This window comes from Megalobrama amblycephala, linkage group LG16 (genome assembly GCF_018812025.1).
Source record: "Megalobrama amblycephala isolate DHTTF-2021 linkage group LG16, ASM1881202v1, whole genome shotgun sequence".
In the NCBI taxonomy this organism is placed as follows: domain Eukaryota; kingdom Metazoa; phylum Chordata; class Actinopteri; order Cypriniformes; family Xenocyprididae; genus Megalobrama; species Megalobrama amblycephala.
This window is the reverse complement of record NC_063059.1, coordinates 16803061-16820037: the sequence shown is the minus strand read 5'-3', so window position 1 is coordinate 16820037 and position 16977 is coordinate 16803061. Positions and strand designations below refer to the sequence as shown.

Sequence of the window (16977 nt, the reverse complement as noted above, 5' to 3'; positions counted from 1 at the left end):
TCAACTGGAAGTGTTATGAATCAGCCTGGAAGAAGACGTGTGTCTATCCTGTCCCAACACACTGTCAGGAGGATGGTTTGAGTGGTCAAAAAATCTTAAATAATCACAGCTGGAGAATTGCAGAAGTTGGGTCTTGGGGTCAGAATGTCTCCGAAATTACAATCCAACATCACCTATTTCACCACAAATAGTTTGGAAGGGTTTCAAGAAAAAAGCCTCTACTCTCATCCAAAAACTCAAGCATCTTCAGTTTGCCAGACACTACTGGAACTTCAAATGGGATCTGTTTATATGGTCAGAGGAAACCAAAATAGAGCTTTTTGGCAATAAACACCAGTAATGGGTTTGGCACACATATATTTGGCACAGGTAGCCATATGGAAAAGTCCCTCATGCCCACATGGTCTTTAATATTTTGGGGCTGTTTTTCCACCAGAGAAGCTGGACATCTGGTTAGGATACATGGCATCATGGACATGGAAATATCAACAGGTAATAAATGAACACCTGATTGCCTCTAACAGAAAGCTTAAAATGGACTGTGGTAGGATCTTCCAGCAGTACAGTGATCCAAAACATACATCAAAATCAACACAAAAATGGTTTACTGACCACAAAATCAAGGTCCCCTGACTTAACATTTAAAATATTCAGTCACAAAATTCACAAGGTCCCCATCCCAGTCCCCTGACTTAACATTTAAAATATTCAGTCACAAAATCACAAAATTCACAAGCCCACAATAAACAAAATAAAATATTTTATAATATTTTATATTTTTGAATAAAGTATTTTTCACAGATTAAAAAAAAACATCACACAATCCTAAGGAAACGTCTTGTTCAGACATTAAGCAGTAAGGAGAGCATACATTCTTCACCAATATAATAATAATAATAATAATAAAATATATGTCTGAAATTAGGTGTATTTTAAAATCATAAATGACATTTGTCCAACCTAAATTTTTAAAACTAATGTTTAATGTTTTGGAACATGGAATGTGTTTTACCCATCATTTCTTGGGAGATGGTTTCAATTTATGAAAATGTTTTTTTTTTTTTTTTTTTTTTTTTTGTGGCAAATAAATTTAGTATTGTTAATATATATATATATATATATATATATATATATATATATATATATATATATAATTCATAAAAGTAGATATTTAAAAAACACATTTTCATTGTTTTAAAAGTAAACTGTGTATATGGAGGAGGTGAAGATGGTGGACTCTCTCTCTCTCTCTCTCTCTCTCTCTCTGAGCTAATACATTTGCTTTCTATATATTAGATTTACATGTTTTTATGTGCCTTATTCAGTCTGTACAGATATTTCATAGGCTTCATTGTTTTGTTTTATAGTTAGTCAGTGGGAATTAAATATGTGACTATTAAGAATCTGCTAAACAAATCCTGCGTACAAAGCTTTCTAACTTGTCTTAAATAAACAGAAGGATTTAGAGTTGTCTTGCCCTACGTCATTGCTTCACACCCAGTAGTGGCGGAACATCACGATCTGATATGCCAAGCGCCATAAACTAAGAAGCAGAAGCAGCAGAAAAAGGTAAATAAGTACTTTAGAAGTTTTCTATTGTTCTTGGCCAATCATTTAGAATAAAAAGAGTGAACTAGACCAATCAGACCAAACAGCCTACGTTTAATTTTTCTATTTGAGTCTACAAGTCAAATTACGTCAAAAGCTAATTAGTCTACCTTTAATTTGTCTATTTGAGTCTGACAGAACATAGTAGGCTACTTTACCAAGGTGCTTATTGTTTAGGTTAGTTTACATCGTGTTGGGAAACATGTTTTAGTATTGACCAGATGTAGAAATGCATGTGAGGATCTGCTCTCGAACTATTCATTGATTTCCATCTAAATACCACAGTTAGATTAAAAAATACTCAACAATTGTATACGGGCATAAAAAAAAAAAATACTCAAAACGGCAAACGCTTATTATAGCTCTATAATATCGGGGAATGTTCGGATGCGGAAGCGCATGATTTGTAAGGGACCGTCTAAAAATGATCCACTGCGTTAAAACGTCGCCACGGTACAAACTATTTCAATGAGTTGTGTTAATGGCAGTATTTTAGCAAGTTTTTTAAACACACTTTTTGTTATTCTGGTGAAAACTCTTTACATCCTGATAGCAATCAATAATAGGAGTGGTCTAAATATTTAAAAAATGTATATTGTCTGTGGAAGTCTCAGAACTAAAAAAATGTTTGTCCAATCATTGAATGCAATACAATGTTTTACCTGCCTGTCAGCATATGTATTTCCATACCTTTCCAGCCATCTTTTACAGTTTCTCGACCAAAACAACGAGCTTACAGTATGCTGCGTTCACACTGTGTCGTAACTGTAATTTAGAAACAGCAACCCATAATTTTCCACTAGACTTGGATTTATGTGTTCCTATGTCAACATTATCAATGCCAAAAAGAATCTGCAGTAGTTAGGTGGTAAAAGTCTGAGCTCTGTAAATTGTTTACATTCATTATTATTGTAATGTTATGTGCTTTGAGTCATGAGGTAATTTAACGCCATCTCTTATGTATGGATGCAACAATACAGTTAGCCTACGGTTCAATACATACCTTGGGTTTTTTAACAATGATTTTATGTTCGGTTCAGTTCTGATGGCTTGGCACATAGTGTTTTTTGTTATTCTATGAAAAAAATCCACTTTCATGTACACATTCGTATAATATAAGCACATGTATAATATAAGCAAATATATATAAAAATTAACACTGGCAGCTCACAAATTTATAAATTGTAAGAAATTTTTAGACCAGTAACTGTGAGAGTAAAAAAAAAAAAAGTACACACTTGTTTGTAAGGGAGATTATTATTCAAAGGGAATTATTATTCAATACATCTGTCACGTCACATGACAAATGAACGAACGTTGTGTATTGAACCGTGGATGTCGTAACGAACGGTTTAATATTATATTTGAGAATTGTGGCATCCCTACTCTTGACACTTTGCTGAATCTGCTCTGGCTGTGCGCAACCTGCACATTCATGTGTTTTGAAGAAGGCGTGGCTTTGAGAGTGCTCTGAAGGGAGGGTGGGATCTAATGCTGTAAAAAAAAAAAAAAGCTACCTTGCTATTGCTAGTCACTCCAAAATTGCCTACCCTACCTTTAACAACATTGTCATGTTCAGGGGTAGGATAGTATTGTTGACTACTATTTTCAAAAAGAAGTCTGAACTGTTGAACTGTTATGTTCTGATGTAATGTGTGTGAGATTGTAAGTGGATGAGTAAACAAGATGGATAAAGTTCACTACTACTGTCTCATGTGCGTCTTTGATTAACTCCTGACAGATACCACAAACATAAAAAAACTAACATTTTTGTTGTAGTAGGGGGCAGAATTTGATGATTGACTTATCACAGATGAAATTTTACCTATACCTCTGTTTTAGACATACATTTCTCATTTGGAGTGAATACAAATAAACAGACATTTTTTTTTTAATTGTAATCAATTGATAATAGATAACCACCCAAATACTACGAGTGTAGTGCAATAATCCTGAGCTAATAAAATCAACAGCAGTGGACAGTAAGGGTGTCGTCTGCACATTCAACCACAGTTGGAGCATGCGCATGTGTAACAAGCCCAGTGGGCAGACCGCTGACACCTCAGCCATCAACTAGCACCTTCTGAAACTGTTTCAACAGGACTTCCTGAGAGAGGTGGGCTTGCATTGTGACAACATCCAGATTCATACCTACTCTAGGAATGTGATGTGTTGACTGTGTTGTATCATGCTCTTCTGCATATTGCCTGTCAACCTGAGATGATGTAAATGATCGAGCAGTTTGTGCTTGTCTACTTGTAACACAGTCTCTGACTGAGCCACGACAAGCCAGTCATCCAAATAATTCAGGACGTGCATCCCCTTTGCTTTTAGTGTGGAGAGTGCAGCATTAACACATTTCGTGAATGTCAGTAGGGCCAATGACTGACAGAAGAGGAGCACCATAAATTGGCAAAAACCGCTGGTGCTACAGGCCTATCTGACTATGAAAATAGGCATCTTTCAGATCCACCAAGAGAAACCAATCTCCCAGTCCGATCTGTGAAAGAATTTGCTTCTGTGTGATCATTTGAATGAGCACTTTGCCAGCTCATGATTCAAAAGTCTCAAATCAAGGATGTAGCACAGGCCTCAGACCTTCTTTGGTACTAAAAAATAATGGCTGTTGGATTCCGCTCTCACATTCTGCCAGCGGGACTATGGCATGTTTGACTTAGGCCTTTGACTGTCTCTGCGCCTCTGTGAAATGCTGAGTGAACGCTTCCACTGCATCACCAAACAGACCCATTGGACTCAATGGTGTGTCCAGGAGCGCTGCCTTGTTGGAGTTCTTTAAGTGTGTGAGCTTCAGTCAAAGAGGACAATCCAGCACAAATAAGCTCCTATAGACTGCGCTGTCATTTTTGTTGCTGTCAGTGCCAAGTCAGTGGTGCAGCTGAGCTCCTTGAGGATGTTTGCCTGGTGGACTTGCAGGACAGCCATCACGTGCAGGGCTGAAGCTGCTTGGCCAGCTCCAGTGAATGCCTTCCCTGCGATACTGGTGGTTGCAAGACAAGGCTTGGAGAGATGAACCGCTGGGAATTTCTAGCTCATCCATGGAGATAAGCAGGGTGCGGCCAGAAGCATGGGCGCTTGTTGAGTGAGAGGCTTACCAGGTCTTTGAGAGCTCCTCATGAACTGCACAGAAGAATGGTGCTGGCTTTTGAGGACCAGCCTTCTGGCGGCGGCCTGACTGGAGATAACATTCATCCAGCCATCCAGCAAAGGAAGACCACTCCAACCCTATCAACAGCCTTAGTGAGGACCCTCATCAGCTCGTTCTCCATGTTTGTGTGAGGTTCACTCATATCCGTCCGCAGCTTCAACATTTTCATGGAGCTGCAGCCACACTCCTCTCTCTCCGATGCCACTATGGACACAGCCCCTCATTGTCCTCAGATGTGCCAAAAGAAACTACATTATGGGCTCCAGGGGAAGGGCAAATGCCAGCTTTTGTAAAGTACACTAGCAAGGATGGCTCAGGCAGATGAGGGGCCCATGGACATTGAGCAAGTGGGAGCTTGTCAGTTGAACTCCAATGGAGGCTTCCTCCTGGGCACCTCTGCTTCTTCCATGGCTCAGCTCAAGTGTCAGGAGAAGCTGGTCGATTTTCAAGGGCCTCGTGTCAAGGGCCTTGTGCCTTCACAGTGAATGCAGTCCAAGCCACTCAGCCCTGTCTCCATTGGACAGAAGTGAATCCAAAGGACAACGCTTGTTCCCTGTTGCATTCTGATGAGAGAAGGATGACAACAGTTTCAGAAGATGTGTTCTTCCAGCGGAGACCTATAGAAGATAAAGATTCCTACGACCGCTATGTCTTCTGCCTGGGTCGCCCCTACATAGAGAAAGATTCCTAGGAAATTGCATTCGGCACCACGTTATATAGGCAGAAGAGGCGGAGCCTCCATGCGAGCTCAAATGCTATTGGCAGGTGCTCTACACTGGTGTGATCCAATTAGGCTTCAGTATTTTCAGAGAAAGGTGTTTCCCAATAGCTTCAGCCCCTGACGCAATGTCAAGTGAACTGAACTCGAAAGGAAACTAATCGTGAGTTCCATTTACCTCGGAGGTGGGATGTTGTAACTGGGAATGAGAGTTACTCAAACTCAAGTTGACCGCAACCAGTACACAGGTCAGAAAACTAAGCAGGCAAACCTTTTTTGTGCTTACTCTTTCACAATTCAAACACATAAAGAGCGGTATTTTGCACAGATAATTTGAAGTATCATGTCAACAAATAGAGGATGAGTGGTACCATGTGCATCACTGAGTTTGCGACAATTAAAAGTGCTAATAAACAATATATTACTAGTGTTTCACTACTGTTGATGCACTGAGCATCATAATGGATCCAGCATCATATTGGATTCTTAAGTCTGAGTTGTTGTGCTTTTCCAGAGTTTCCCAGTCGCTACTCTGACATGAGGGGGCTTTCCAGTTAACGTTCCTGTTGGTAACTAGGATATTATCACTTCCGTGGACATATGAAACACACCATTAGATTCAATGGTGCCACCAGGACATTTTGTAATATTGTGGCCAAAGGGACAAATCCGAAGGTGACACTAAAATGTACACAAAAAAAATTGGGTGAATAAAGATAATTCTTAATTCAGTTCAAATTCAATCTGATTGTATGGAACATATTAAAAAAATATCAGATTTTATATTTCGAGTTACAGAAACAATTTGGGTTGACCTGAGAAGACTAGCTCCAAAATCTTTTACAAGGGAAATAAAACATGGTGAAACACGTTGTATATATTGTGAGTTCAAAGTTCAGTGTGATCCACCCACGAACTCTAAAACTACTTTTGACATGCAGTCCCTGTTCTTGCATTGTCATGCATAAGTTCGGAAGTTATCAGTCTATAAATCCATTGGTGAATGTGATGTGAAGCAGGCCGGGGCAGAGAGTCATGGAAGTGGAGCGAGGTCAGTGGAGCGAATGTTAATGAGCCACACCTGCACGACACACTGGTCTTGAATCCCATGGAGTAGCTCCATAAAGATAAACGGAGTGACAACATTGAAAGACAAGAGAGGACCAGGCCCTAACCATTGTTGTTTTATTGTGTTTATATGCAATCATCTGTGAGGCAGCTGCCACTTTCTTTCATTTTGTTGCTTATGCTTATTTTGTGATTAAACTTTATATACCTCATTTGCCGGTTCCTGCCTCCTTCTTCCCTGAACATGAACTTTGCTACAGATTAACTATACTTGTTTTTATATTGATCTCAGGAATGTTCAAATGGCAGCCAACCAGGAAGCACAATCAGATGAACTGCTGGCTCTAGCGAGCATATATGATGAAGAGGAGTTTAACAGGACAGAATCAAGGCAGAGTGGCAAGATCCATCTGTGCCTTGAGCTTCCTCCTAACTTCAGACTGCTAGTCAAGGGTAAGATTTCACTTTGAATTTATAACTTTGAATTTTTGTACTAAAAGCTTTCATAATAAACATGATACCAAGGCCAAAAAAATATATTAAAAACATTTAAACAGAAGCTCTCATAACAATTATGCCTTTTTTCTCTATAAGTTATACAGTTTACCCCCATTCAGCTATTGATAAAAACTGTTACTTTTTCAGGATGTTCACTCTTTTTGTTCTTAAAACAACCAAACTCAGACTTCTTTAAGTTACTCCAAAAGTAAACTGAGAGAGAAGTTTTTTTTTTTCTTTGCATTTAAACTACCAAAATTTAAAAGTGGACTCTGATCTCATTGCTCAGGAATGAACCAGACTTAATTCCCATGAGTCCCATGTATTTTTCTTGCAATATCGAGTTTATATATCACAATTCTGACCTTTTTTTCTTAGAATTCTGTGTTTACATCTCATAATTCTGTTTTTTTTTTCTGTTACAGAATAAAAAAATAAAGGTAACTGGGAGTTTATTTCTCTGAGAAAAAAAGTCAGAATTGATGTAAACTAAGTCAACAGTCAGCATTATGAAACAAAAAGTCACAATTACCTTTTTTATTTTTTATTATGTTGCAAAAAAACAGATAAAAAGGATTCCACAGGATACAGGCAAAATGAAGTGGTGCACCTACATTTTAAAGTACACATTCAGTATATTTGGCTTCTGTGGATTAATAGTTGCAAATAGAAGGCCATATTGCAATTTTGATTTTAATTAAATTAACTTTGGAGCTCTATTACATGTGTTCCCCATTGTCTTTATGAGCTTATGTTTTGTGCATATTTTTCAGAGGGAAGGTATGCGTAGAATGTGGTATATCCTTTCTACCCCTCTTGGTTCTGAGTTTTGAACTACCTACAGACCCTTCATCACCGGCAACTGCGAGTTTAAATTATACACAATTTTTTTTTCACTCAAAAACTGGTGCATATGCTCAGATCAATGAGGCCTAAGATCAATCAGTTCCAAAAAGAAACACAAAACCTGTCCTAATTGAAATAAAACATGTTGACAAAAAGATTAAATCCAGTATTTTGGTGAAAATGTAGCATAATGAGATTTATAAGCTATTTTTTGTAGGCCGGTCATTTTTTGACTGGCAACACCACAAGTGTAACCAAGTGGGGAAAAAATCCCAAAAAAGTAAAAAAATTTGGGAAGTAGTTAAACCCTGTGTGAGCAAAATCAATACGTTTTTGTCCAATGCAATAACATTAACTAACATTTTTGGGAAAAAGAAAATCAAAATGACCCTGTAACACAGTTCGTAGATACAGGAAGAAGGAGGCGGGAACCGGCGAACGTTCGAACAAAGTTTTAATTCCAAAATAAACAAATACAAAATGAAAGTAATGCCGGCAGACCCTCGCGGACATCTGCCGGCCACACAAACATAATAAAACATAAAATAAAGTCCAGGCCTGGTCCTCTCTCGTCCTTCACTGTCGTCGCTCCTCCTTTTAAGTTCCCGGAGCTCCTCCGTGAGAGACTCAAGGCCGGTGCGCCTCCCAGGTGTAGCTCGTTAACTCTCGCGCCACCGGCCTCACGCCATTCCCTCACGGCTCTCGCCCGCCCTGGTCGCCACAGACCCAAACACAACATAAGGGATTTTAATCGCAATTGCAAGAAAAAAGTCCACGTTGTGAGATAAAAAGTCACAAATACCTTTTTTTATTAAGTATATTTATTTGATTATATAACACAATTTTTCATTCAATTAACTTTGGTGATATTGCATGTGTTCCCCATAGTCTTTATGAGATTATGTTTTGTGCATATTTTTCATAGGGGAGGCATGCATAGAGTGTGGTATATCCTTTCTACCCCCCCTTGGTTCTGAGTTTTGAACTACCTACAGACTACCCTTCATCATCGGCTCCAGTCTTTACTCTAAGCTCCAAATGGCTTTCAAGAGTCCAGGTTTGCATTTTAGCATTGATCTGAGCTAATTAAATGATAACATTCAATGATTTTGTATTTTTATTTATAGAATTATTTGGTATTTTACTTTTGGACATGATATTGGTATAATGATAAAGGCATAACCATTAAGATAATCTCTGCGTAATTAATAAGTTATTTAATTTCTAAAAGATCACTGCACTTTGCAAGAGACTGGATGAACTTTGGGAAGAGAACAGGGGGAATGTGATTCTTTTTACCTGGATCCAGTTTCTAAAGGAAGAATCTCTAGAATTTCTGAACATCCAGTCTCCTCTCGAGATCCGAACCATTGGTGGGCAGCCTCAATATGAATCTGGTCAGAACCAAGCAGTAGACACTGCTGTAGAAAAGAGTAAAGTGCAAGAGTTGGACCAACGAGCAGTTCAAGAAGTTGACCCTCACACAGATATACTAACCCAGCTGCTGGATTTTAATGATGCTCAGAAGCAGAAGGTGTTCGATGGCAAGTTTTTTTGCTGTGGAATCTGCTTCTCTGAGAATCTGGGTTCCAACTCTTTGCTCTTCAAAGAGTGTCAGCATGTCTACTGCAAGGCCTGTGTGAAGGAATACTTTGAGATCCAGATTAGAGATGGCAAAGTCCAGTGCCTTACTTGCCCTGAGCCCGAGTGTATGTCCATGGCCTCTCCTGCACAGGTACTTTTTTCTTTTGTGTTTGTTCCTATTGACTATTGAGCTATGAATATGTTTTGACTTTTAAGCGCTTTATCTGTTTGAACAGTAGTTTAAGACAAACTAATGCCATTGTACTGCTATTATACTGTAGGTGAAACTTCTTGTGGGCGAAGATGAATTTGCCCGCTATGACCACCTCCTTCTGAGGTCGAGTCTGAACCTAATGGCAGATGTTGATTATTGTCCACGCATGAGTTGCTGCATGGCTGTGGTGATCGAGCCTGACACCAAGATGGGCATCTGCCCCTCATGCCAGTTTGTCTTCTGCACCCTCTGCAGGCGAACATACCATGCCCTCGCTCTCTGCAAAGAATGTAAGATCACAGTGGAGTGTCCTTTCATACACACAACAAGTACAATTAGGTCAGGTCAGTTTCATTTTTTTATAGCAACTTACATTTGTGCATGTAGTAGATAATTGTATTGACTTACAATAGAGGAAGCAATTTGTTCAGCTAACAATATGCATAGTATACAATGGCAGGTTTTATTAGCTAGATTAGCTAAAACAGATGTGAAATGTGAAAAAAGAAGAAGAGCAATTTTTGTGTGTGTGTTTAAGTGCCTTGGTTAAGGTTTTGGAGTGGTTAAGTGCTTGCAGTAGAGATTTATCTTTAGCTACTTGTTGAAAGAGTTGATGGTCTCAGTCTGGGTGGAGGAAGCTCATTCCACCAAAGAGGAGCAGAGAGTGAAGTGAAGAAACTACAAGGCGCCACTCATTCAGTGACTGTAACTGGCATTTAGCAGGCTCTTATCCAAAGGGACTTACAGTAGAGTAAGTAATTCATCACAGAGCTTAGTTTTGTAGACCCCAGTTGAACAGTGGATTTGTTGACAACTGATGGGTTTTCAGGACTTACTGTACGTGCTTTTCACAATACACAGCGTTTTAAAGCAGCTTTACAGAAATGTATAATGCCATTACTATGACATATAGTCTATACTTGATGTACATAGTGTATTGCCTTACTGTACTGAACTCTGTAATTAGACACTAAAATATTCTAAGCAATATCTTTTCTATGCAGCTGTGATTTTCAGACCAACATCATTATTATAAATGTCACTGCATATATTGAACAGTTCAATAAAGAAATATTTTTATTATTATTTTATGATGTATATGTAAGCATGTATATGTATAACTGGTCTCAAACTGGCGGCCCGCGGGCCATTTACGGCCCGCCCTTCCCCTCCGCCCGGCCGCAACTGATCTCAAAAGTAAAACATAATCCGGCCCGCTAAATTATTATTATTATTATTATTATTATTATTATTATTATTATTCTCTAGTTGTCTCATACCATATTCCACATGCAAAGAAAAAGTCGCCGTTCTAAGGGGCCATTCACATATCGCGTCACATTAAGCGGCCACACCGCTTTCTCCTTCTTTCCAAAGCGCTTTCGCTCCCGTGGCGTCTGTCGTTGCCATGGAACCATGAACTGCGTTCTCCACGATAACGAAGTTTCAGCAAAAGAAAAATTGATTTCTAGTCCTTGCATTAGCTCTACTGCTAGGCTATATATATATTTATGGAGATGAGAAATAAAAACTCGCCCTGTACAGCTATGATCATCTGTTCGGCTGCGCTTTCGATGTTGTTAAGGAAAGGCCGAAGCTCAGGTTGGTTCTTGTCACATGAAAAGTTGATGTTTTCATCTCGCAGCGGCATAGGCGCGCCTGGAAAAACGAGCTATTCTATTCTATTATGAGCGCGTTTGCCTAAATTACAGTAAAAGCACTCGCGCAAGTTGCGAGTGTCGATTTAAACCACCGAAACGCGTCCGATGCGCGTTGGACAAATGTGGCTCAGCTGTGTGAGCAAAAGCGTTGCCAGGTGTCTGACAAGAAATATAATAGTGTACAAATGTATTCAGGAATTGCATTTGTTCAGTACAGTGTTGTTCAGTGCAAGATTTTGATGCTATTTAAGCTAAAATAAAGTAAGTTAAAATATTTGCACTAACTGTTAAAACTGTATGTAACAATGATAGAGACACTGCTGTTTAAAATTTTAAAGTATGGCAAAAATATTTTAGGCAAGGGAAATTTTTTTGTATAGCACATTACATACACAATGGTAATTCAAAGTGCTTTACATAAAGAAGAACCAAATACATAATAAAAATGGAACGCATAAGAAATAGAAATAACAGTAAAAACAGGGAATTTCGCTATCTGGATGGAAGAGTTAGGAAGTTTCAGGGAGTTTTTTGTTGTCCGTCAGAGTGGATCTAAATGGATCTATCCATTAGAGTGGATCTAAATTTTAGAAATGAAATTTGAAGTAAATGAGAAATAATGCAAAGGTAAGTAAATCTTCAGAAATGTTGCACTTTCTTGTGCTTGAATATTAAAATGGCCCTCCTATGAGGTGTCAATCACAGCAACGGCCCCCAGCCAATTTGAGTTTGAGACCCCTGATGTAAGCAATAAGGTACTCAAGGCGGCAAAGACTGTCTTTATGAGAAAAGGACAAGATAATACATCAGACATTTAAACATTTTTTTTATTATGAACATAGGACTGACCTGAAGGAAAATGCTAAATCTGAATGCAGGTAATAAACTTGCTCACTCAGTCTTTTTCTCACAGCACTCTTCTACATAATACAGTAAGCTTCAATGAACAATATCAATTGAGAACAAACAGTTTATGTTACTAAGAGTGGTTGCTAAGGGTGTTGTGTAGTGATACATAGTACCGTTGGGTGAAGCGGTCATAGCCGTGAATAAAACACAGCTATTGACCAATCAGAATCAAGGACAGGAACTAAATGTTTTATAATTTTAAATAGGCAACTAATCCTAACTGTTATATAAATTGTTTTAAAATTATATATACAGTTTTGATAATGTTCTTTTGCAGCATGTTTTTTTTTTTATAACAAGACAATGTTATTCTTCTCTACAAAGTACAAATGGAAAAGGACCTACGTGAAAAGCAGTTATTTCAAGTGTCTTTAAATGAAGGCTGGCTGAAGGATAACTCCAAACGAATGCCCTTCCTGTGGCACACACATACAGGTCAGAAACTATAACTCATGACTGCAGATTTCACTTTTGTTGTTTAACAGTGTAGTCTTTGTGTAGATTCTTAGTAAAAAGCTTTCAAAATTAAAGGATTGACTGAGATATATAAAAAAAAAAAAAAAGACCCAGAAGCAACATTTTTGGGGACTCATTTATATGATGCATGTATGATCAGATATGACTGTAAATTCCATGGATTTGTTAGTCTTATTAACAGGCAGTGTTCTTATGTGCAAGTGTGTTCTTGTGTGTGCACAATATTTTCACGCCAATGTGCAGTTCATAAGTACTACATACTTGTGTATATAAATGGGTCAAAAGAGTCCTCTTACTGTGTCTAAAACATTATTTGGAAAGTATTTCATTTCTTTTAAGTTATTATTGAGTTTTTTCTACTCATACAACCCCATTTCCAGAAAAGTTGGGATAATTTGTAAAATGCAATAAAATCAAGTGTCTGTGGTTTGTTAATTCTCTTTAACCTTGACAAAAGTGCAAAAAAAAAATGTCAGTAACTTAATTTTATTTTGTAATTTTAAACCAGTAGGGACAGTGGCATGTTTAGCTCTGTGTCACACCACTTTTCCTTTTAATTACACTTTTTAATCATTTGGGAATTGAGGAAGCTAATTGTTGCAGTTTTGCATGTGGAAGTTTTGCCCAATCTCGCCTGATACTAGACAGCTGCTCAACAGTCCGTGGTCATCGTTGTCTGATTCTCCTCTTCATGATAAGCCATATATTTTCAACAAGAGACAGATTTGGACTGCAGGCAAGGGAGTCAAGCACATTCCTTCTACAGTGTAGAGCGTCTACAAAACCACTCTCTTGTAGCACATCCAAAATGAGGCCTGGCATTGACTTTCTTCCCAGGAAAGGTGTCATCTTGATGTCAGTAAATGTCTCTGTACAATCCCAATACACACCTCCATGTCAATGATACTTTCACACATATGCAAGTCACCCATGCCGTTTGCACAGATGCGCTCCCATACCATGACAGATGTTTGCTCTTGCACCTGTCTCTTATGAAAGTCTGGTTGGTCCCTGTCCGTTTTTTCCAAAAACAAGCTTAAACATTTCCACTGTCTTTTAGACCATCTGAGATGAGCTCAGGCCCAGATAACTCGGCACCATCTCTGCATAGAATTGATGTATAGGTTTCTCCTTGTGTAACAAAGATTTGAGTTGCATTTCTTGATACAGTTTTCCAGACAACGGTTTTCCAAAATACTTCCGAGAATACTTTACTTTATTTCACATGACGGTTTCTCATGCAGTGCCATCTGAAGTTTCGAAGGTTACTTACATTCAACCGAGGTTTCCTGCCTTGCCCCACACACAATTAATACAATTAAGTTAGCCAGTGAAAACATCGGAAATCTTTTATTAGTACTTTTGAAAGTTAAAAAGGGGTTAAAGAGAATTAACAAATGACAGATTCTTGATTTTACTGCATTTTACAAAATGTCACAACTTTTCTGGAAATGGGGTTGTAGTTTCTTATAATTTCTTTCTTTCTTTCTTTCTTTCTTTCTTTCTTTCTTTCAGAAAATAACGGGCTGCAACAAGATGACCTGCTTTTACTGTCAGACCTATTTCTGCTGGATCTGCCTTAAAGTTCTCAAAAGAAATGACCCCTACAGCCACTTCAGAGAGAACAATCCGTGCAATCAGTTAGATGCTGACATACAGTGACTACTGTTGATACTGAAATTGATAACTAATCCACTTTTTCATGTACAAAGAATAATGCATGTGTCCATGCAGATCCATGCAGATTCTGTGACTGGTTTTATTTTACCTCTAAAGAGCTGTTTTACTGTAGAACCAAAGACATGCAAATTGCAACTGTAGACATGTAGAACACCTACGAACACAGAGAAATTAAAAACTATTGCAAACTATTGCAGTTGATTTTAACAGATGACTACAAATTCCACAAAGTACATATAAGTGCCTATTTTTCAGTAAAAAACTATATATTGGTCAGCCTCTATAACCATGCAGTCTTACATGTACTGTGTCCAAATTCGCCTACTTATACAATTAAAATATATACACGTTTTGTAAAGAAAAGGTACATGATTTTAAATGTGTAGCAGAATAGTAGGCTTGAAACCATGGACCATTTACTGTAATTTTACTGTGCAATCATCTTGTCACAGTCAACATCTACATATACACACTCCACATTTCATTTTATTTACACTACTTAACGATTCTTACTGCCATATTGGAGAGAAAAGTAGCAGTGCGGTCATGGGTTTTTCAAGCTGAGAACTTTGCTCATGGTTTTGCATAATTATACATTTGACTAATGGCAAAGTCCACCTTCACAAAGAAAAAAAAAGCAATACGATTTCAGTTGGACCAAAGAATTTACATTACTTATTGTAAAAAAAAAGATATTATTGCTTTATTCCAACTGAAATTGATATGTGCATGCAACCAAACATCATAAAGTCACATATATCCAAGATGAGAATTATCCATCCATTTATTATCCAAAACTTTGGGATATTCATTTTGGCATACTATGATTTTAGACACACTAATTCTAATCTTGGGGTGGGAAGGTGGCTCAGTGGTTAGCATTGTCCCCTCACAGCAAGAAGGTCCCAGGGTTGGGTCAAGTCCTGACTCAGCCAGGAGTCCTTTCTGTGTGGACTTTAAATGTTCTCTCTGTGTCTGCGTGGGTTTCCTCCACAATCCAAAGACATGGTAAGGTGAATTGGAGACACTAAATTGCCCATAAGTGTGAATGTGTGTGTGAATCCTGTGATGCGCTAGCCATCCATTCAGGGTGTTTCCCTGCCTGTGGCCCCGGGTTAGGCTCCAGCTCCCCGTGACCTTAATAAGAATAAAGCGGTGTGGAAAAAAAATGGATGGATAATTCTATCTTGGATACTATTTAGGGTGTGAAATGGGATGTAGGGAAGTACATTATGATGTTTCAGTGTGGTTACATGAATATCAATTTCAGTTGGATTTAAAGCAATACCTTGTCTTTTTAAAATGTAATGTAAATTCCTTAGTCCAAATGAACCCGTATTGTTTTTTTTCTTTGTGAAGGTACTGTAGACTAACAAACCTACATAATGCGATCGTAGGTTGGCTTCGCCTAGCAAGTACCTACAGTATAGTATACACATTAATCAGACTAAAAATGGCATCTATGTTTTGTGCTCACTGTCTGTAAGACAGAGGTGATGTGTTGCTTAATCCTTCAATTATTCGAATATGCATTGTCTCATGTATACTTGGACAAAGAGATAGTATTCTGACTATACACAAAAACCTGCTAAAGGACAATTATAACTGGGCATGTCCACATGTTTTAGTGTTTTTAGAACTGCATTTTGTCTTGACAAACTTAAATATACAATACAGAATAATGGGGTCTCTATCAGCATCTTTATCTTCTTATAGAGCTTATCATATAAAGTGGTATTGAACACTGATTTTTAAAAAAAATATATTTTCCATAGTGTACTATGATCTTCCCACTCTAAATAAAGTACTGTATTCCTATGAACCTTAAATTTTTAATCTAGCTGAAATACACAGTAAATTTGACATTTGTATGCTGAAGATGCTGGCCGCTGTGATATGGTTTAAAATGGTTATTATTTTGCTCTAGATTACATTAGGGAATGGACACTGAAGCGCAAGCTTTTTTGCCAGCTTTGAATTCACTTTATCTATTGCACTTTGTCACATTCACACATTAACCATAGAACCAGTAAATAACATTCACGTTTTCTCCTGCATTTATTTATCAGCTTTTTACAGATCAGAGGCAGATAAATGTTACCTATCCACAATATTTCTACATCTCATGGTACGTCCAGTAGACTTTCAGTAGACATAAACAATCAGCGATTATGAACAATTTAGCATCATACAAAAATCAAGCTTTATGAAAGATCAGTGCGCACACAATTCTGTGTAAAAATGCAATGAAGGTACATTTTCTGTTGCTGTTTAATATTATGTGTGCTACTTTATTTTCAGAAGTAAGTTTTTACATTTTGCAGCAGGATGATGTTGTGAAGCAATAATTTTCTATTGCATTTGTTTGCTTTGTTATTTGTTGAATTTGTGGTGGTCAGACTGAGCATCGAGAGAAATGCAAATAAAATTATTCAGTGAAGTATCGTCATTATTTCAAGTTTTGTGCATTTTCCACTGACAGCATCAACAAACAGTTCAGGATCACAAAATGATCACAATTTCGCTTAATCACAGACGGTCAGAGAGA

General features: G+C 37.9%; 1 pseudogene; it reads left to right on the top strand.

Moving 5' to 3' along the window:
• Positions 1–1423: 1423 nt before the first annotated feature.
• On the top strand, positions 1424–16869 carry LOC125248553 (annotated as a pseudogene).
• The last annotated feature ends 108 nt before the right edge of the window (positions 16870–16977 follow it).